The sequence below is a fragment of the Crocodylus siamensis genome, chromosome 5, assembly GCF_052110815.1.
Source record: "Crocodylus siamensis isolate JL-2025a chromosome 5, ASM5211081v1, whole genome shotgun sequence".
Classification (NCBI taxonomy): domain Eukaryota; kingdom Metazoa; phylum Chordata; order Crocodylia; family Crocodylidae; genus Crocodylus; species Crocodylus siamensis.
In genome coordinates, this window is record NC_143399.1 from 30,201,547 (window position 1) to 30,220,494 (window position 18,948).

At 45.3% G+C, this 18,948-nt stretch overlaps 1 long non-coding RNA gene across 2 annotated transcripts in view; it reads right to left on the bottom strand.

Annotated features, from left to right (window-relative positions):
* Positions 1 to 18,948, bottom strand: part of LOC149863664 (uncharacterized) — a 251,301-nt gene that overhangs the window by 118,083 nt on the left and 114,270 nt on the right. For both annotated transcript variants that reach the window (XR_016442483.1, XR_016442482.1), the window contains one exon: positions 7,437 to 7,572. This is a non-coding gene — a long non-coding RNA (uncharacterized LOC149863664). The remainder of the gene's footprint in view (positions 1 to 7,436; positions 7,573 to 18,948) is intronic.

Here is an 18,948-nt window from a genome sequence, read left to right on the forward strand (position 1 = left end):
TGGTCCCCGTGTATGGTTACCATACATCTTCTGCTTAAAAAGTTCTTGTATTTAAATTACTGACTTCTATTACTGAGTCTCATAAAAGGAAAAAAAATTAAAAATAACGCTGACCCCCTGCCTTGTACACACCAAAATAAAAAGGTATTTAATATTAGAAATGCACAGAACAATTCACATTAAACCAAATATATCCCTGAACCTTTCAACAGAATGTGAATAGAAAGTTTATGAAGCTCAACCAAACGTGAATATTATTGTTCTATTATTTTTCATTGTAGGACACATCCTTACTTTTTAATTCTAACTGGGGCTGGAAGCAAAATTGTCAAAATACTACAAGAAAAGACCATTTAATGGTGTACCTGGTGAAACAGATTTCCAGATTAGTTTTTAAGATTCAGGAAATATGAATAAATTTTGGATTTTTTTAAGTGCTTTAGTAAGTGAACTTTTAAAATGTTTTTGAGAAGGTCACTAATACTCAGATGATCTCAAGGCTCCAAGAGAGGATAGCCTAAAAGTAGGACCAGAAATTCAACCCATTTTCTTGTCATTAGGCCCACGCATATAAGTTGTTATGAGAGCAACCACCACAACCCAGGGCCATTGCCAGCATCTGACTTTTGCTTGAAAGAGTGGAAGCACATGACAGAGGTTGTTAACATCTCCTCTAGCAAAGGGAGTCTACCATCCACCCTAAAATATGAAACAGTGTGGCCTGTATTGAAGAAATCTTTGTATTATGCACCTTACAAATAACCAAACAGTTGTACCTTTCTTTTCTATACAAACAGAGATACTACTATGACGGGCTGGCTGGCAGTGACCTAGCCCAGGGGTTTTGAAAGGGCAAAAGATGATTGGAGGACTTGGAATTCCCTTTCCTCACCAATCTGGTAATGATTTGGCCCAGGGGTTTTGAAGGGGTAAAAGATGATTGGAGGACTTGGGATTCCCTTTCCGCACCAATCAGACCTCAGACACTCACCCCCCGTGTCCCCTGATTGGCCCCTTGGGTCACCTGGAGCGGGATAAAAGGGACAGGGTGGGCTGACTCAGGGGAGAGACCAGTGAGGGACAACAAGGAAGGAGCTTCACAGAGCTGGCAAGAGCTGAGCCAGCAGGGCAGGAGCAGCGCCCCAGAACAGCCTGAAAGAGCAGGACCTGCGGGCAGCAGTGGGACCCTCAGCAGCACAGCGTGCAGCTGGCAGGAGAGGCTCCCCACTGGGCTTCAGGATCCCCTATGAGAGACTGCAGCCAGCAGGAGAGGCTCCCCCCAACCTCCAGCAAGGAACTAAGCAGCGACCTGAGAGGTTCCCTGCTCTGCTTCCAGCTGCTCCAATCAGAGGCCAGGCAGCTTGATGTGAGGCCGGGGCTCTAGGATGGTCAAGACCCCTAACAGGCTGGAGCACAGCCATCAGTGGTGGCTGTGTGGCAGCTTTCCTACCTACCATGTGGTAGAGGTGGGTTCAAGTCCCAACTAAGGTGATTTGGGGTGAGTAAGCCAACAAAAAATGAATCTTCTTGCAGTGGAAAGGGGCCACTGTGTTTTTCTCCCCCTCCAGGTACCAAGGCCCTATATTTCCTTGTCATTTGACATTTTGTATTTTGTGCCCTTTGTATATTTCATTGTTTGTTCCGCTATTTTAGTTTTATATTTTGTTAACCCTGTTTTTTGTCAATGATGGTAAGTAAGTGCCTAACCTTTGTTGAATCCTGCCCCCACTATACCCTCTGATTTTATGCCTGTTATGTTCCCAGTATTAAAAGGTATATGGTTAAATCCCCATTGGTGGTCTTGCTCTGCTCTATAAGGGGAGGAGAGTCCCTACACCACCCACAGTGCTCTGCACCTGCTTTGATCCCTTCAGTTGGACAGGGGGTACCTCTTGGAGTACTGCCCAGGTTACACTACCATAAAAGTTTCTAATACCCTACCAGTCACTAATGAAGTATTCCTCTCACTCAGGCTTCAGAGCATGTCACAGCATCAAGCCAGCATTTGCATGATTATATAACCACCTTCATTTCTGCTACACTACTCGGTGTTAATGGACACCACAGGTAACTAAATATTCTTGTCCCACCTCCAAGACACTGCAGGGTAAATGAAAATTGCCCTCAAAGTACCCAAGTCCTTCCTCTCAGGGCAAACGCAGAGGATTATTAATAGCAGCTATATCCTGATCAATAAAGTCCTTTCACTTATAGAGTTCCTCAGGGCTCAATACTTTACCAAATACACACACACACATTGCTGCTGGAAAAACCTGTTGGGGAAAAAAAACCCCACAGAATAAAATGCCAACAGATAATTTATTACAAAAGAATCCAGGTGCTGAAACCTGAACCCCTGCAAGGATGTGGTGAAGATGGTACCATTTTGGATAACATCCACCAACATCTCACACTGTCTTTTGCATTCTGATAGACAAAGGAGTCTGCTATTCCAGGGTCTTTTTGAACTTCTTGGTGCTAATGGATGCCAAATACTTACAGCTTACAAAAAGAAAATAATTTTTAACTGGCCCAAATATTATATTTTTATCTATGGCAACTCCTATGTGATATGGAGCATTGCAACTCATATCTATGAATGAAACTACATTTTGGGGATGGGGAAAGGAGGGAAAATGCTTCCATGCTAAACCAACATAAAACAATCCAGGTTGCCACGAACATATCACTCCAGTGCCATGAACATATCACTCCAGTGCTGATTCCCAACAGGTTTAATCTTCCCCCATTAAATTCAATGCCTTTCATGCGATTGGTTCCATCTAACCAAGGGCTGTGACTCCCTCTGTGAATATAGATTTTAATACTCAAGTTCCTGCATAAACTGTTCAGAGTAGATAACCCTAATAAACTCCTTCCTTGAAATTATGTATGGAAAAAAGAGCTTACCCTATGCTCACTCCAGAATTAATGAATTTTACCACTTTCAAAATTAAAAAATAACTTTTTTTTTTAAATCTAAAACATTATTGAGGGAAACAAGAGATAAAGATATATAGTCAATCATTTTAAAAACCTGAAAAATAGAACAGACATTTCTTCTGTAAAATGGAATGGAAAAGAGAGACAGAATGCATGCTATTTCTATTTTAACTATTTCGATGATACTGTACTTACATACTGCAATGATGTGGAGTCATATAAGTGCCTAGGCATAATAAAGCTGACAGAGGTTTGCTCATTTTTAACAAGGCTATAGCACTAAGCCATGTAGGCTATTGTGTGATCTTTCCATTTGTAACAATTTTTTTGTGATTTAAGAGGCTATTCTCCATTCCCTGTGTGCATATAATACTGTAATTAACATTAATGGGATATGTCTAATACTATTCAGGAAGCTGATTCTGCTCCCACTGAAGTCAATGACAAAAATCACCATCAACTTCAATGGAAGCAGGACCAGGCCCCTCACATGCGTATCAAATGAAGCAGACACCCCTATCTTAATATTTTTAATACAGCCTTTTGATGGCACAGAGAAGATAAGACAACCTGATAAAAGTAACAGATGAAAGCATATTATTATCTATACTATCTCTATTACATGGCATAAAAAAATTCGTGTGTGTGTGTGTGTGTGTGTGTGTGTGTGTGTGTGTGTGTGTGGGGTTTTTGGGGACAGGTTTTTAATTATGATTCTGCAGCAATTTTCAATTACATACATTTCTAAAACTTTTCTCATGCTGATTAGATATGTCTACAAAATACAATATAAATGTAGCACTAGAATTGTATCTTTTCCTTTCCTGGCTGCTCTTTGTAAGGTGCTTCAATATTGTCTTCTAATAAGCATGAAGCATCATGGCAGGTTCCAGAGCCTTTTTTTGAATGAACAAACAAAAAACAGCCTTTTAACTGAATACTCTTTTCCTTCCTTCGAGAGTATTTTGAATGCCATATAGTACCCTGTTTATAACACATTTGTAAAAGATTAGGCACTCTGAGCAAGATCTACCAGTTTCTCCCAGCTTGGTTCATCAGGCCGCAGAAGTGACACCAGAAAGAAGTATGAATAGCATAACCTCCCATCTAAAAGTGGAGCCACATTGAATTAGTGCAGTCACAATTCAGCAGTGGAGAGAAGGGAGGTAGCCAACTTCTGCACATCTCTTACATAACCTCCACCAGAACCTCCAGCAGAAATTTAGGCTGTACTCTTCTGAGAGATTCCCCCATAGGACTAGTGCCAGCTTAGTCAGGTACCTTTGTTTTGAATACATGGAAAATACCAAACTATATCACAAACATGATGAGTTATGAATTTTATTATCAGTGGTGTAACTAGGATGAAGTGAGGGGCGTACCCACCCCAGGCGCCAACCACGAAGGGGTGCCAGGATTTTCACTCCCACTCACCCACTCTGCTGCCAGGAGTCTTTGCCACAGATGGGAGGACCCTGAGCTACCTCAGCCCGACCAAAGGAACTGTGCCATGCAGTGCCACATAAGAGTGGGATAAGCAGATGGTGTGTCCCCCCACTGCCCCTGCTTGGGACAATCAATGAATGCCCTATGCCACTATTTAATACAGTAGCATTTAGAGATCATAACCAAAATGCCATGGCACTGCCTGCCCTCAATAGTTTGCAGGGCAAAGAAGAAACGGACAGACAAATGGTGGGAGAAAGGAAGTGTTGTTTTGTACATTTATGGATGGGGGAACTGAGTAACAGAGGGATTAATGACTTGCCTCAAGTCACACACGGAGTCTTACTCAGATGTTAACCACGCACACCCTTTCCACCAAACTAAGATATTAGTCTTAATCCTACTGGATATTACTAACTCTTCTGAAGTTTGGAACTGTGTTTAATTTCTGAAAGATAAAGTTTCAGCTTACATTCTTGGGGGTTTACACTATATATCCCATCAACTTAAATTTTATGTGGATGGTAAAAGAGCTACATTACCTTAAACTTTTAAATGAAATACTCAGTGGAGAGTTCCACTGAAAAAGTTATTGCAAGTATTCAGGGCCCCTCCAGACATGTAGGTAAAGGTGTGATAGGATCTGATATGCGATCCATACAACCATGCTTCCTGCCCTCCCACACATGCACGGCAGGAGGCGTGATTGTAGAATCATGCATCGGATCCCATCACACCTTATTGCCGATGCAGGGGGAGCCTGGTATCATGAACCCATGTTCACAGCTGTGGGGACACATGGTCTGTCCGTGTGGCTGGGAGCCTGCAGCTGACCTAGGCTCCCAGCTGCAGAGGTTCACCATACAACCCCATGGCTAGGAGCCCAGGCCAGCTGGCAGGACTCCCAGCCATGGGGACGCACTATGCATGACCACAGCTGGGAGCCCAATTCGGCTGTGGGTTCATGCACCCCCATAGCTGCCAGCCCAGTGTGACTTGTCATCAGCTGATGAGGCTCCCCGGGATGGGGGTACACCTTGTCACACATTCAATTAGATAGGACCTCTACATACTAAACCTAACCTTCTGATAGTGTGAATTGTCAGAGCTCCAAACACTTCCATGGAGATGTGATATTGATGCAAGCTGAGGACCTGGCCTACTTGCTGTATCCACTGAGGCAACTGTCACGCAACCCCCCTCACCCCCCACAGTGCATGGGGCCTGGCACCAACTTCTTTTAAGGCTAAAGGAAACTGCTTGCACAAATCCTCACATAGAGAGAAGAGAAAGTACATGTATTCATGCTTGCTCTGACTCTCATATTGGCTTTCCACTAAGTCTGTTAATTTTACAGTACTTTTCCTGACTTACTCCAAACACACAAAATTTGAATAATTACATTTGCAGCTCTGCTAATTTTGCTGCTTTGGGAATGTAGCAAAATCTGGCTCCCAGAAGTGTGGCTCTTTGTGTTCAAAACTGCACCACTTACGTATTTAAAAATACATATGATATTTATAAAGCCTACTCAAAACATTACCAAATTGTCCCATTTTCATGTTTTCATGACAATTTATATGTTTTCCATATGGGCAAGCGCTGACAATATGATACAAGCTTAATGGAACAAATTGTGGTTTCTCTTTATTGTCTTGGCATCAAACTCTACATTAGCATAAAAATAAATCTCTCTCTCCAATATTTTCCAGAGGAGATTTTTCATTAATACAGTACTAAGTAGAGCCCCCATCTCTTACTTTACTCCAAAATGCATGAGGATGTTTTGCTGCTCGCTTCATATTATGGTATCTGAATGACTTACCAGGTTATATTGAAGAACTAAATGTTCTACACAGGGTGCAGAGCAATTTGATTGAATGTTCTCTGTGCAGAACTCTGAGTTCTACAGAGTTGCAGATCTTTGCTGTACAGTATTTGCTTTGCTTCCTCTATCCAAAGGCAGACAGGGTTTGTTCCTCTCATTTTATCCTATTTTTGTTCTTCCTTCTCCTGCCTTCCAAAAACTGGAAGTAATGCCTGTTAATGTTAGGAGAAGATTATGCCAATAAACTAATCTGAAAATAATGGGTTTCCATAAAGGTCCTCCAGGAACTTGGGTGTGGTATTATACAAAGCTACCATTCCTATACTCCAGCAGCATGTGTATTGTAGGCAACCCCATGCAATTTCTGCTCCCCTTCTCCCTCCATACCACAGTGTTGATCTTCCCTTCTAATCCCCCCTGCCAATTACTGAAGATACAATATGATGGTAGATTTCCCTAACCTGAAACTGCTAGATAGGCAATCTTACAAGCTAGCTTCCTTTTAAATTTTTTGGCTTCCGTGTAGTCCCCAGACCGACATCAAATAAACCATTATGCCAGACACTATTTTATACCCTGGAAGCTTTGGTTTTAGATTAAGTGCTGAAGAGAGAAGACAGAGGAAGAAGCAGGTTTTGCCAGGAAGAAAAATAAAGATTCTTTCTAAATAGAAGTTGTGGCCTATCTGGAGATACAACTGCATACCTACAGGTCACAATCTTAGATCTGTTCCCCTGTCAGCCCTATTTCTACTTGCCAAGAGTTGTTGGTCCACTAGAGTTAGCAGGGCCTCCTAGGAGACGGACTAACTCAGAATTTCTGGGCAAACCTCTTCTGGCTGAGCAGCAAGAGACCCAATTGTAAATTGAAGCTTCCTGTCCTGGGAGTAGAAGAGTAATGATAGCAGCACATGCTCTGTTCCAGGCTGACATGCCACTAGCACTGCTGAACCCACACATGCAGGAGGTTCCATTTGGGCCCCTGCCTCTGATGGTGGAGATCTACGGTCAGCAAGCAGATAGGTATATGGACTGAATCTCTCCTTTTTAATTGTTAGTAAGAGGTGCTCTTCTTCATCATTTACATACATTTCCAAATGTACTTTCTTACCAAAATCACCTAAAAACCTCCACTAATATAAGTGGGAGAGTTGATATCTCACCTGAAAGGTTCTGTGACAATTTTCTTCTACTGATACTCTCTACTTATTCCAACTTACATTTATGATTATCTCCATTTTCCTAATCGTCATTAGTTCCTGCTTGAGTGCTGCTACCATCTTTCAAATGGTTTTGTGTGAATGATGTCTTTCCTTAGCAGTTTTCTTTTAAGAGTAGTCCTCCCAAAGTTCTTACCTATATGGACAATAAAGACAATAACAAATAAACTTTAGGTCAATAATATCTCATTGCCATATACAGTACATCTCTTCTGTCTAATGTCTAATTTTCTTAATTGTCTTCACAGTGGCTAGGAACATACGTTACACATAAACCAGTTTAACTGATCAGAAACTGGTCTAGCCTTGTAATAGAACAGAAGTTCAGTGCACATACACCAATTTCAAAATGGCTGAAACTGGTTTAAGATAAACCGGGTTAAATGTGGTATCAGACTTAACTGACTGAAGTCAAACTGGTTTATGGAACTTCTGTCCCAGACCCCTTCGTTCCTGGTTTAAGTTAAATCAGAGTCCTCCAGCATCCCAGCATACTCTGCAACCCTGGGCTGGGCTTTCCTCTCTGCTCCAGCCTTGAACTGGAGCAGGGTTGGGGGCGTGGCCAAACTCAGCCTGATATCACCCCCTGAAGTGAAGGCTGCAAGGAGGGGGCTTATCCCCCCCTCCCTGCCCTCTGCCATCATGGGACCACAGCCAAGGTCTGCCAACCCTGGATACGGCCTCTGCTGCTTACCTCCATGCAGGCTGAGCACCCCCTGGGAGGGGCTGCTGTGCCCTAGCCAGGCAGATCCTGACTGGGGTCCCTCATGGGAGAGGGGAGGGAGGGAAGAATAAAACCCCTCCCTGCCCCCTTCACCTTAGAAGGCCATGCTGGGCCAGAATCTGGCCATGCCTGCCAGTGATCCTGATAGGGCAGCAGCCCCATGGTGTCCCAGGGACCACAAGCCTCTTCCTGGTGGGGAGGCTGAGAGGAGGCTGCGCTGTGGGCAGGACCTGGGCAGTCAATCCTGCTGCAGCCTGCATGGGGTGGGCAGTGGCAGCGGGTCTGGGAGGGGTGGCTATGGGGGCTTAGCCCCCTGTAGCCACCCCTCCCAGCCCTGCCACCACTGCTGCTCGCCCCAGCTCCGCCCCACAGCCCCAGACAAGGTGGGAAGGTGCCAGGGCTGGGCCAGGCCACAGGGAAAGGGCCCTTCCCAGCCAGCTGCAGCTCAGGCTGGGGCCACAGGAGCTATGCTCCCAGTTTGCTCCTGGATCCCCAAGCCCAGACTGGGCCAGGCTGTCAGGGAGCCACTACAGCAGGCAGGGCTGTCCCTCTCCTCCTCCACAACAGGGCAGGGGGGAAGCTCTGCGTGGGGCTGCCTCAGCAGCTTTGTGACAGCTCAGCCTGGCCTGGCCTGGGTGCAGGGAGCCAGAAGCCATCTAGAAAAGGCCCAGCTGGGAAAGGCCCTGCCCCCACAGCCCAGCCCAACCCTGCCATCCATCCACCTTGCCTGGGACTGGGACTGGGACTGGGACTGGGGCTTGGGCTAAGCCAGGCCAGACCCTTGGGCACTGCTGAAGGCAGGTGTGGAGGGGCTGGGCCCTTTCCAGCAGGCTGTGACTCAGGCTGGGGTCATGGCACCCAGATCGTTCCCAGCTCCCCACACCCGGGCCAAGCCAGGCTGTCAAGGAGCCACTGAGGCAGTAGTGCCTAGAGCCCCTCACTGCCCCACGGTGCAGGAGGAGATGGGGGGGGAAGTCTGCCCACCACAGTGGCTCCCTGACAGCCCAGCCCAGCCTGGGCACAGGGAGCTGGGAAAAATACAGATGCACAACTCCCACAGCCCCAGCCTAAGCCACAGCCACCTGGGAAGGGCCCTGCCTCTCCACAGGCACTCTCAGCAAAGCCCATGGACCCAGCTTGTTCAGCCCCAGGCCTGGGCAAACCAGGCAGATGGAAGGGCCATGCTGGGTCAGGCTTCCAGGGCAGTGCCCTTCTCAGCTGGAGGTAGGGCTCAGGCTAGGGCTATGGGAACTGAGCTCCCAGATTGCTTCCAGCTTCCTGCACTCAGGCTGGGCCAGGCTGGGCTGTCACAGAGAGCTCTCCCCCTCTTCCTCTTCCCCTGCCATGGGGCCAGGGGGGCTCTGTGGGGTGCTGCCTCGGGGCACTAGGCTGGAGGAGCACAGCGCTGAGCTCTGCTGTTGGGGCACAGGGGTAAAACCGGCCACTGTGGGGCAGGGGGGAAACTGTACTCCAGGCTACCTGCACCCAGGCTGAGCCAGGCTGTCAGGGAGCCACTGCAACGGGCAGAGCTCTCCCCATCCTTCTTCTCCCACATTGCGGGGCTGTGGGCAGGGGGTCTGGCCATGCCCCTGCTCTCACTGTTCAACCCTTCAGTGCCTGCTGGGAGCTGGGGGCCGGGGCCTGATCAAGCTCCCTCCCCCAGCACTCCAAAAATCCTGGCAAGGGCTGCTTCCCTCCTCCCCCTCCAGGCACACCCAGGCTGGAGTTCCTGCAGGTCAGGCTAAGAGTTTAAGCCCCTCCCCAATAATACTCAGGCCTGCCAGGGCCTGGCCATGCCCCCTCCAGTTCAGCTTCCCCCAGCCACTGCAGAAGGGAAGGGAGAGCTCACTCTAACATCTCCCAGCTTTTGGTCTGAGCCAGTGCAGGCATGTGCCTGCATTTCCAGGATCAAAAGCAAATGTCTATTCACTTGCAAATTGGTTCAATCTACTCAGGTTAGACTAACCTGTAAAGATTTAATCAATTCAGGCTTGGGCTTTTTGAATGTCTGTACTTAGCCAGTATGTACAGAATACACATGGTTTCATTGCGCCAAATTCTCTGCTGACTTACACTCTCGTTCTGTGCAACAGCGTAGTATGGATTGTAAATCAGTCTGGTATTTGTCCCATTGTGTTGAATGGCTCTCAGGAACTGAGCATGATTTTGTCTAAGCTCTGGCTCTAAAAACTCAGCTCATAGAAGCTTTTGGCACAGAACTAAATACCCTTCATTGACAAGTGCTACACAGAGCAGTATGTTATAGTCATTTACTTTCTGCACTGGCTCATTTATCATATGAGCAGAATCCTGATTAAACACCTGTCTGTTGCCCTTAATTGTCAATAGCTGATATTCCAGAGTAGATTGCTCAGTAACATGGGTAAAATTTGTAGGGAGGAGGGTGCAGAGCCTGTTTGATACTGCTTGACATCTACACTGTCCCCATTGCATATGAAAACATAAAGTATAATAGAACCAGTAAAACTGACTAAGTTTTATTTAACTCATGTCATAAGCATTATTGCAATGATCTAAAGCTGCCCAAACTGTTCATTTTCAATGTTCCATCTGTATTTAGCTCTTTATTCAATTAGCAGTGCTCTCTAACCAATCTTGATTTCTTCTGTTTTTCCTAATGGTTTCAATAAATGCATATGTTTGTTTTGCACTATTCACTGTCACTATTTGTTATTCAAGTTATTGAATTAAGCACATAGGACATTTTGGTAGCATCTACATCCAGAGTTTTACTGCAAGGCAATGTACAGATATAGTCCCTGACCTGAAAAACATTTAGTCGCTCTTGAATCAACAAAAATATGTTTAAAGGACATCTACAAATAAAGGACTAGATTGGGGATAGAGGGAGGAGGGGCAGCTGAAGGGGCTTTTGCAAAAAGGTTACGATTTACCAACATTGTTCCAAGCACATTGATAATGCCCAATACATTCATAGATTCATAGATGTTAGGGTTGGAAGGGACCTCAACAGATCATCGAGTCCGACCCCCTCCACAGACAGGAAAAAGTGCTAGGTTCAGATGACCCCAGCCAGATGCCCATCCAACCTCCTCTTGAAGACCCCCAGGGTAGGGGAGAGCACCACCTCTGTTGGGAGTCCATTCCAGACCTTGGCCTGTGTCAATAGTCACAGGTCACATGATTTGATATGATTTTATGAATTACATTGGAATGGCATCAGAACTTTTCACAACTTTGTAAATCAGCTTTGTTTATATACTGTTTGACCATTTCTACTTATATAAGGCTCTTTTTTCTCCAGTACTTTCTAGCTTGTTAGCGTCACAATTTACAGGTAAAACATTTCCATGAAGAATGATTTACAAATATGACGTGTGCTACAGGCCTCATATTCTATAAAAGAATACACATATTTAATTGCAACAGCCAATACAGAGGGTTTCCATAGCGATTAGGAATATAGAGGTCATGTCACTTTCACTCTCACCAGGAAATTCAAGTTCTAACCTCTGGACAAAATAGTAGACTTGGCAGGCCCTAGTAATGGGAAGGGAGCCAAAAAAAGAATGGCAGATTTTTAAACAACCATGATAGAGAAATACCTCAAGAAGTAAAATGTTTGCTGCATTTACAGCATGATTTGGAATCTAAAACAAGGGCCATTGCATATTTTACAGCATTTCTTCAGGAATTTATTTTCTTCCTTCCTTCCTTCCAAAAGAGCGCTCAAAACACAGACCCTCTTTTCACATAAATATGATTTTTCTACCTTAATTATTGTTTATATGGAACATTTATTTAGGTGTGATTATGTTATATTTAACTATTTCTAAATTAATTCACATTAATCTAGTTACCTAAATCACATTTGAGAAATTGTTCTCAGCCTGTTAATTTATTCCTTTGGTACGTCACTTCTGTGTCCCTAGGGCAATGCAATTGTATCCCATTTCTAATGCAGAAGCCTCAAAGCATCACTATTGTAAATAAACTCAGAAACACAGGAATTGATCAGACTCATGGTCCATCTAATACAATAGCCTGTTTCTTGCAGTGGGAAGGATTAAAGGGAAGGTGAATAAACCCTGCAGTAAATAGCTCTGAAGCATAACTTGTAATACATTATAGCTTCCCTAAGCCAGGGAAATACCCAGCCAATGATTCCATGGACAGTTAACATAAGAGAAACAACCCAAGTGCAACAGTTTTAAAGGACTCAGAACACCATGTTTCACTTCTATATGCTTTCACCCTGATGATCTTTGAAGCACTTCTGATATGATACTATGGGCCATAATAAAAATTGCTGGTCCAGACATAGTTACATGAAAAAAAAAAATGTGAACTTGTACCATATCTTACTTTCTTATCAGATGCTCTTCAAATGGTCCAGTCTTTTTTTTATTTAGGACCAATTTATCCTGTTGCTTCCACCAATTAGAAGTGAATATATGATGTTACTCTTGATTTAGACTTTTGTAAGATTCCTAGGAAGAAACAAGATCCACCTGACAAAGAGAAGGAAGAGCGTATTCACAGACAGGCTTTCTAACCTAGTGAGGAGGGCTTTAAACTGGGTTTGCTGGGGGATGGAGACCAAAGCCCTGACCTAAGTGGGGAAGCAGGAGACCTCGAGGAGGAGCAAGCAGGAAGGAGCAACAGGCGAGGTACTCTCATACTTCCTGAGAAATCAGGAGGGAGGGCAATCACCTAGTACCTCAAGTGCCTGTACACAAGTGCACGGAGCCTGAGAAATGAGCAGGAAGAATTGGAAGTCTTCACACAGTCACGGAACTATGACATGATTGGAATAACAGAGACTTGGTGAGATAGCTCACAGGACTGCAGCACTGCCATGGATGGGTACAAACTGGTCAGGAAGGACTGGCAGGGGAGAAGAAGAGGAGGAGTTATACTTTATGTAAGAGCCATATGATTGCTCAGAGCTCCAGTATGGAGCTGGAGATAGAGACCTGCTGCAGAGTCTCTGAGTTAGGGTCAGAGGGGAAAAAAACAAGGGTGATGGGGGTCTGCTACAGACCACTAAACCAGAAGGAAGTGGTGGATAAGACTTTCTTCAAACAGCTAGCGGAAGTTTCCCAATCACAGGCCCTGGTTCTAATGGGTGACTTCAATCACCCTGACATCAGCTGAGGGGACAATACAGCAGTGTGCAGGCAATCCAGGAAGTTTTTGGAAAGCATTGGGTACAACGTCCTGGTGCAGGTGCTGGAGCAGCCAACTAGGGGCCATGCTCTTCTTGACCTGGTGTTCACAAACTTGGAAGTATTGGTAGGGAATTGTAGCAGTGGAAGGCAACTTGGGCAGCAGTGACCATGACATGACTGAGTTCAGGACCCTGAGGAAAGGAAGGATGGAGAGCAGGAGAGCACGGACCTTGGACTTCAGAAAAGCAGACTTTGACTCACTCATGGGCAGACTGAGAGGAAAAGGAGTCCAAGAGATCTGGCTGTACTTTAAAGAAGCCTTACCGAGAGTGCAGGAATAAATCATCCCAACGCGCAGGAAGACTAACAAGTATGACAGAAGACCAGCTTAGCTTAGAAGGGAACTCTTCAGTAAACTAAATCCAAAAAGGAAGCTCACAAGAAGTGGAAACTTGGACAAATAACTAGGGAAGAATATAAGAGCATTGCTCAGGCATGCAGTGATGAAGTCAGGAAGGCAAAAAGCAATTGGAGTTGCAGCTAGCATGGGATGTGAAGGGTAACAAGAAGGGTTTCTACTAGCACGTTGGTAACAAGAGAAAGATCAGGGAAAGTGTGGGTCCCTTACTGAATGGGGAAGGCAATCTTGTGACAGGATGCAGAAAAGGCTGAAGTGATCAATGCCCTATTTGCTTCAGTCTTCACAGGCAAGGTTAGCTCCCAGACTACTGCACCAGGCAGCACAGGTTGGGTGGAGGTGAGCAGCCCTCAGTGGTGAAAGAACAGGTTAGGAACTACTTAGAAAATCTGGACATGTACAAGTCCAAGGGACCAGATGAGATGCACCCAAGGGTGCTGAGGGAGTTGACTGATGCGGTTGCAGAGCCTCTGGTCATCATCTTTGAAAACTCATGGTGATCAGGAGAGGTCCCAGATGACTGGAAAAGGGCAAACATAGCGCCCATATTTAAGAAAGGGAAAAAGGAAAATCCAGGGAACTACAGACCAGTCAGCCTCACCTCATTCCCTGGAAAAATCATGGAGCAGATCCTCAAGGAATCCATTTCTAAGCACTTGGCAGAGAAACAGGTGATTAGAAACAGTCAGCATGGGTTCACCAGGGGCAAGTCAAGCCTGACCAACCTGATTGCCTTTTATGATGAGATGACTGGCTCTGTGGATGCAGGGAGACTGGTAGATGTGGTGTATTGATTTTAGCAAGGCTTTTGATACAGTCTCCCACAGCATTCTCCCAGGCAACCCAAGGAAGTATGGGCTGGATAAATGGCCTGTAAATCAGATAGAAAATTGTCTGAACCATTGGGCTCAGAGAGTAGTAATCAATGACTAGATGTCTAATTCATAGATTCATAGATTCATAGATGCTAGGGTCGGAAGGGACCTCAATAGATCATCGAGTCCGACCCCCTGCATAAGCAGGAAAGAGTGCTGGGCCTACATTACCCCAGCTAGATACACATCTAGCCTTTGCTTGAAGACCCCCAGGGTAGGGGAGAGCACCACCTCCCTTGGGAGCCCGTTCCAGACCTTGGCCACTCGAACTGTGAAGAAGTTCCTCCTAATATCCAATCTAAATCTGCTCTCTTCTAGCTTGTGGCCATTATTTCTTGTAACCCCCGGGGGCGCCTTGGTGAATAAATACTCACCAATTCCCTTCTGTGCCCCCCCTGATGAACTTATAGGCAGCCACCAGGTCGCCTCTCAACCTTCTCTTGCGGAGGCTGAAAAGGTCCAGTTTCTCTTGTCTCTCCTCATAGGGCTTGGCCTGCAGGCCCTTAACCATACGAGTGGCCCTTCTCTGGACCCTCTCCAGATTATCCGCATCCTTCGTGAAGTGCGGCGCCCAGAATTGCACGCAGTACTCCAGCTGCGGTCTGACCAGCGCCCGATAGAGGGGAAGTATCACCTCCTTGGACCTATTTGTCATGCATCTGCTGATGCACGATAAAGTGCCATTGGCTTTTCTGATGGTTTCGTTACACTGCCGATACTGGCAGCCAGTATCAAGTGGAGTGCCCCAGAGGTCGGTCCTGGGGCCAGTTTTGTTCAATATCTTCATCAGTGACCTGGAAGATGGCATTTGGAGTACTGTGTTCAGTTTTGCCCCTTCTTCACCCCCCCTGCCACACACACACACACACACACACACACACACACACGCTGTAGAAAGGATGTGGACAAATTAGAGATCGTCCAGGGGAGGGTGACAAAAATGGTGAGGGGGCTGGAGGACATGACTTATGAAAAAAGACTGAGGGAGCTGGGCTTGTTAAGTCGAGAGAAGGGGAGACTGAGAGGGGACTTTATAGCAGCCTTCAACTACCTGAAGGGGGGTTGGAAGAGGTTGGAGCTAGGTTATTCTCAGTGGTAGCAGATGACAGAACAAGGAGCAGTGGTCTCAAGTTGCAGCAAGGGAAATTTAGGTTAGATATTGGGAAGAATGTTCTCACTAGGGGGGTAGTAAAACACTGGAACAGGTTACCTGGAGAGGTGATGGAATCTCCATCCTTAGAGGTTTTCAAAACCCAGCTAAACAAAGCTTTGGCTGGGATGATCTAGTTGGGGATGGTCCTGCTTTGAGCAAGGGGCTGGATTAGATGACCTCCTGAGGTCCCTTCCAACCCTAACTTTCTATGATTCTATGATTCTAAGTGAAAGCTGGACTTAGCCCCAATCTGTGGGAAATGTAAGAACAGCATTGCTATCAACTAGAGAGGTTAATGATTTACCATTGGATACAGCTTGATTAAAGCAATCCAGGCTTTTGGTGCAGGTCTCATACCCTGATAGGATGCCAGCAACAAAAACCTTTCCCCCAAATGACCAAAATAGAGAGCACTGGTGTTTTGTTGCACAACAGAACATAAGCAACAGCTTACCGTGTCTTTTAAAATTATAAATCCTATTTAAAGACATTTTCTCAATATTCTCACAAAATATGAAAAATAAGGAAAAATATTAACAATTTATTCTAAATACAAAAATCACAAATGTAAATCACATATAACCACAGAGCTTAGGGTTTAAAATTTGGATTTTTATATCCAGAATTCATATAGCTACCACTTAAGTTAACAGCAAACTTTGTCACTGAATTATAAAATTATTCAGAGACAGTAATAGGGTTTTGGGGGTCAGTAATCTTGTGTTGTGTTCCTGGTTGTGGGAAAGAAATGTGGTCCACTGGTTAAAAACAGCTGAGCCAAGAACACAGATTTCGCACATTTGGTTTCAAAAGCTGAGACAAACAATTGCCTTGTGTATGTGTCATATAGATGACTAATGAACTATCTGGTATACATAGAGTATTACATAGTGCAAAATACCACATATTATCTAAGGTGGTAGGATAATTGTATGTTATACTGTACATGAAAAATAGCAGGCGAGGATATAATTGAGGGATGCATCTTAAGGAGGTATGGTAAATTAAATGTGACATTTCCTAAGTTTTGAATGCTTGACATTGCAACTATAATATTCTCTTCACACAGGGCTTTTTGAAAGGGGTAAGCAGATAATACTGTTCAGTTACAAATTTATTGAGGGAAGTTATGCAAAACTGGCTGTAAAGAAAGACATTATTTTGCTTGTTGGTAACATCAGTATCAGGAAATAAACTAAGAACACGGAGTAATAAATATTTATCACTTTCCTTCAGGATCTAGCCCTGTTGAAATAGAGCAGAAATAGCAAGAGTATCAATTTCTGATAAAGGTTTCTAAGATCTACCTATCTGGACAGGAAGATGATTATTTTTCCTCCTTTCTGCTCTTACAATATGAATATTTAATCAATAGATTTCACTTTGTTTGACTTTCCATGCCCTTTGTGAACTGGCTGATTTTAGATGCTTCTACCTGGTGACTGTTTAGCTAGAATTAAGTCAGTTTCCTTTGTCAACAAAAATACTTTTTAAAAAGACGTATTTTTAGATAAAAGTGTTTAATACTATCAAGCATTTTTCTGGGTCCAGGACTGAGCATACTAACTGGCTTGCTTAGATGTCTCAGAGCTTCCTTCCTCTCTAAGGAAATTCTCTCCTTTGCCAAGGTTTGGAGTCCCCAAGCTGTTCCCCAGACCAGGCAGTCCCTGAACTGGGGAGAAAGCAAGGAACATTATTCCCTGCTCCCCTTCCCTCCCAGACCGGTTGTTGGGGGGGGGGGGGAGGGGGAGTTGCTAAAGCAGTGGGGCAAATCTCCCTGCCTGCTTGTCACATCATGGACTCCACTGTGAGAAGCAAGCAGTGGGGCTGCAGCATTATCCACTCCGCTTGGCTCCCAGTGCCCTGGGAACTGAGCAAGAAAATGCCCTGCCCACTCCTCACAACAGGAACTTGGGTCTGGGGAGTGGGCAGCCATGGCTTCCCTGACCTGGTTCCCAGCCCCTGGGCTTCAAATACTGCCTCAGCTGGGCCCCCATTGGGAACAGAGCTCTTCCTCTCCACCCCCTTGCCCAACCAGCATGGACTGGCTTTTCAGGTAGGGTCTGGATCCGGGAGAAGGCAAGTTGGAGAGCTCTGGGAATAGCAGGGGGGGGGAATATCAGGCTGGATCCAGGGGGATGCTAGTAGGTCAATTTTCTCCCATCTGCTCCAGGTCAAGAGGATGTCAGCTTCAGAACTGGAAGGCTGTGGATAGGAGCCAGGCTTTCCCAGCCCCAAAGCTGATGGGGAGAGGGGTTTGATCCATGCTCAGCAGGGGTGACTGGTGCCTCCTGAGTCTGAGGGGGGAACAATTTGTGGACGGGTCTGGAGGAGGGCCGAAAGCCCCATACCCACTCCTATACTTCTGTGCCGGAGCTTATTGCCCACCCCCCAACATGTCACCAGCCTGCGCAGCAAAAAAACTACCCTGTTCTGAGCTCTGCTGAGTTGGGGGCCAATCTCAGGGGGAGCATGTGCCCCCTTAACCCCCGTGTTGCCCCTACCAGTTGCCTGTGGTGCTCAGCAAGAGTTGAAGAGTCTGGCTGACTCTGGGGTGGAGATGGGGGTGGGGGAAGGGGCATGCTGGAGGTCAGCACAGGGGAGAAACAAGTGTACAAGCTTTCATTTGTAGAAACTCTACCAGAGGCCACCTCTACCTTGTCAGAACTGATAGAAGGTTCAACCAGACCTACCATTTTTGGTTCTGTAGAAATTGTCTGAAAGCTTATACGCTTACAAGTTTCTATGAGCAGAACTGTGATTCCACTGATAGAAATGTAACGCTGGCATGCACCTAAAGACAAGAGTTGCTACTGCTTATGCACAAGATTCATTTGGACACAAGAATCTATGAGAAGAAATTTGAGAATACTGCTGCTTTGCAGAAATTTTCTAGAGGAAAAGAAGTGCTACTATTCTCCTGAGTCATTAGTCCGACTGTTTTTTTATATATGTTGTCAAGAGCATAATCAGGCAACAGTGTGTTGCGGAAAAGTAGACAGGGGCCTAATTTGGCTACGGAGCCTGTACTATTAGTGATGAAACAGGAGATGGAAAGAACCTGGCTTGATTGTCAGAACCTAAAATGAATTTGTGGGATTTGCATATCATTAAAAAAAATCTTTTTGCTTGAAAATCAAGTAAATGTGATAAGGTAATAAGTGACACACACAGTAAGTATAGAACCCT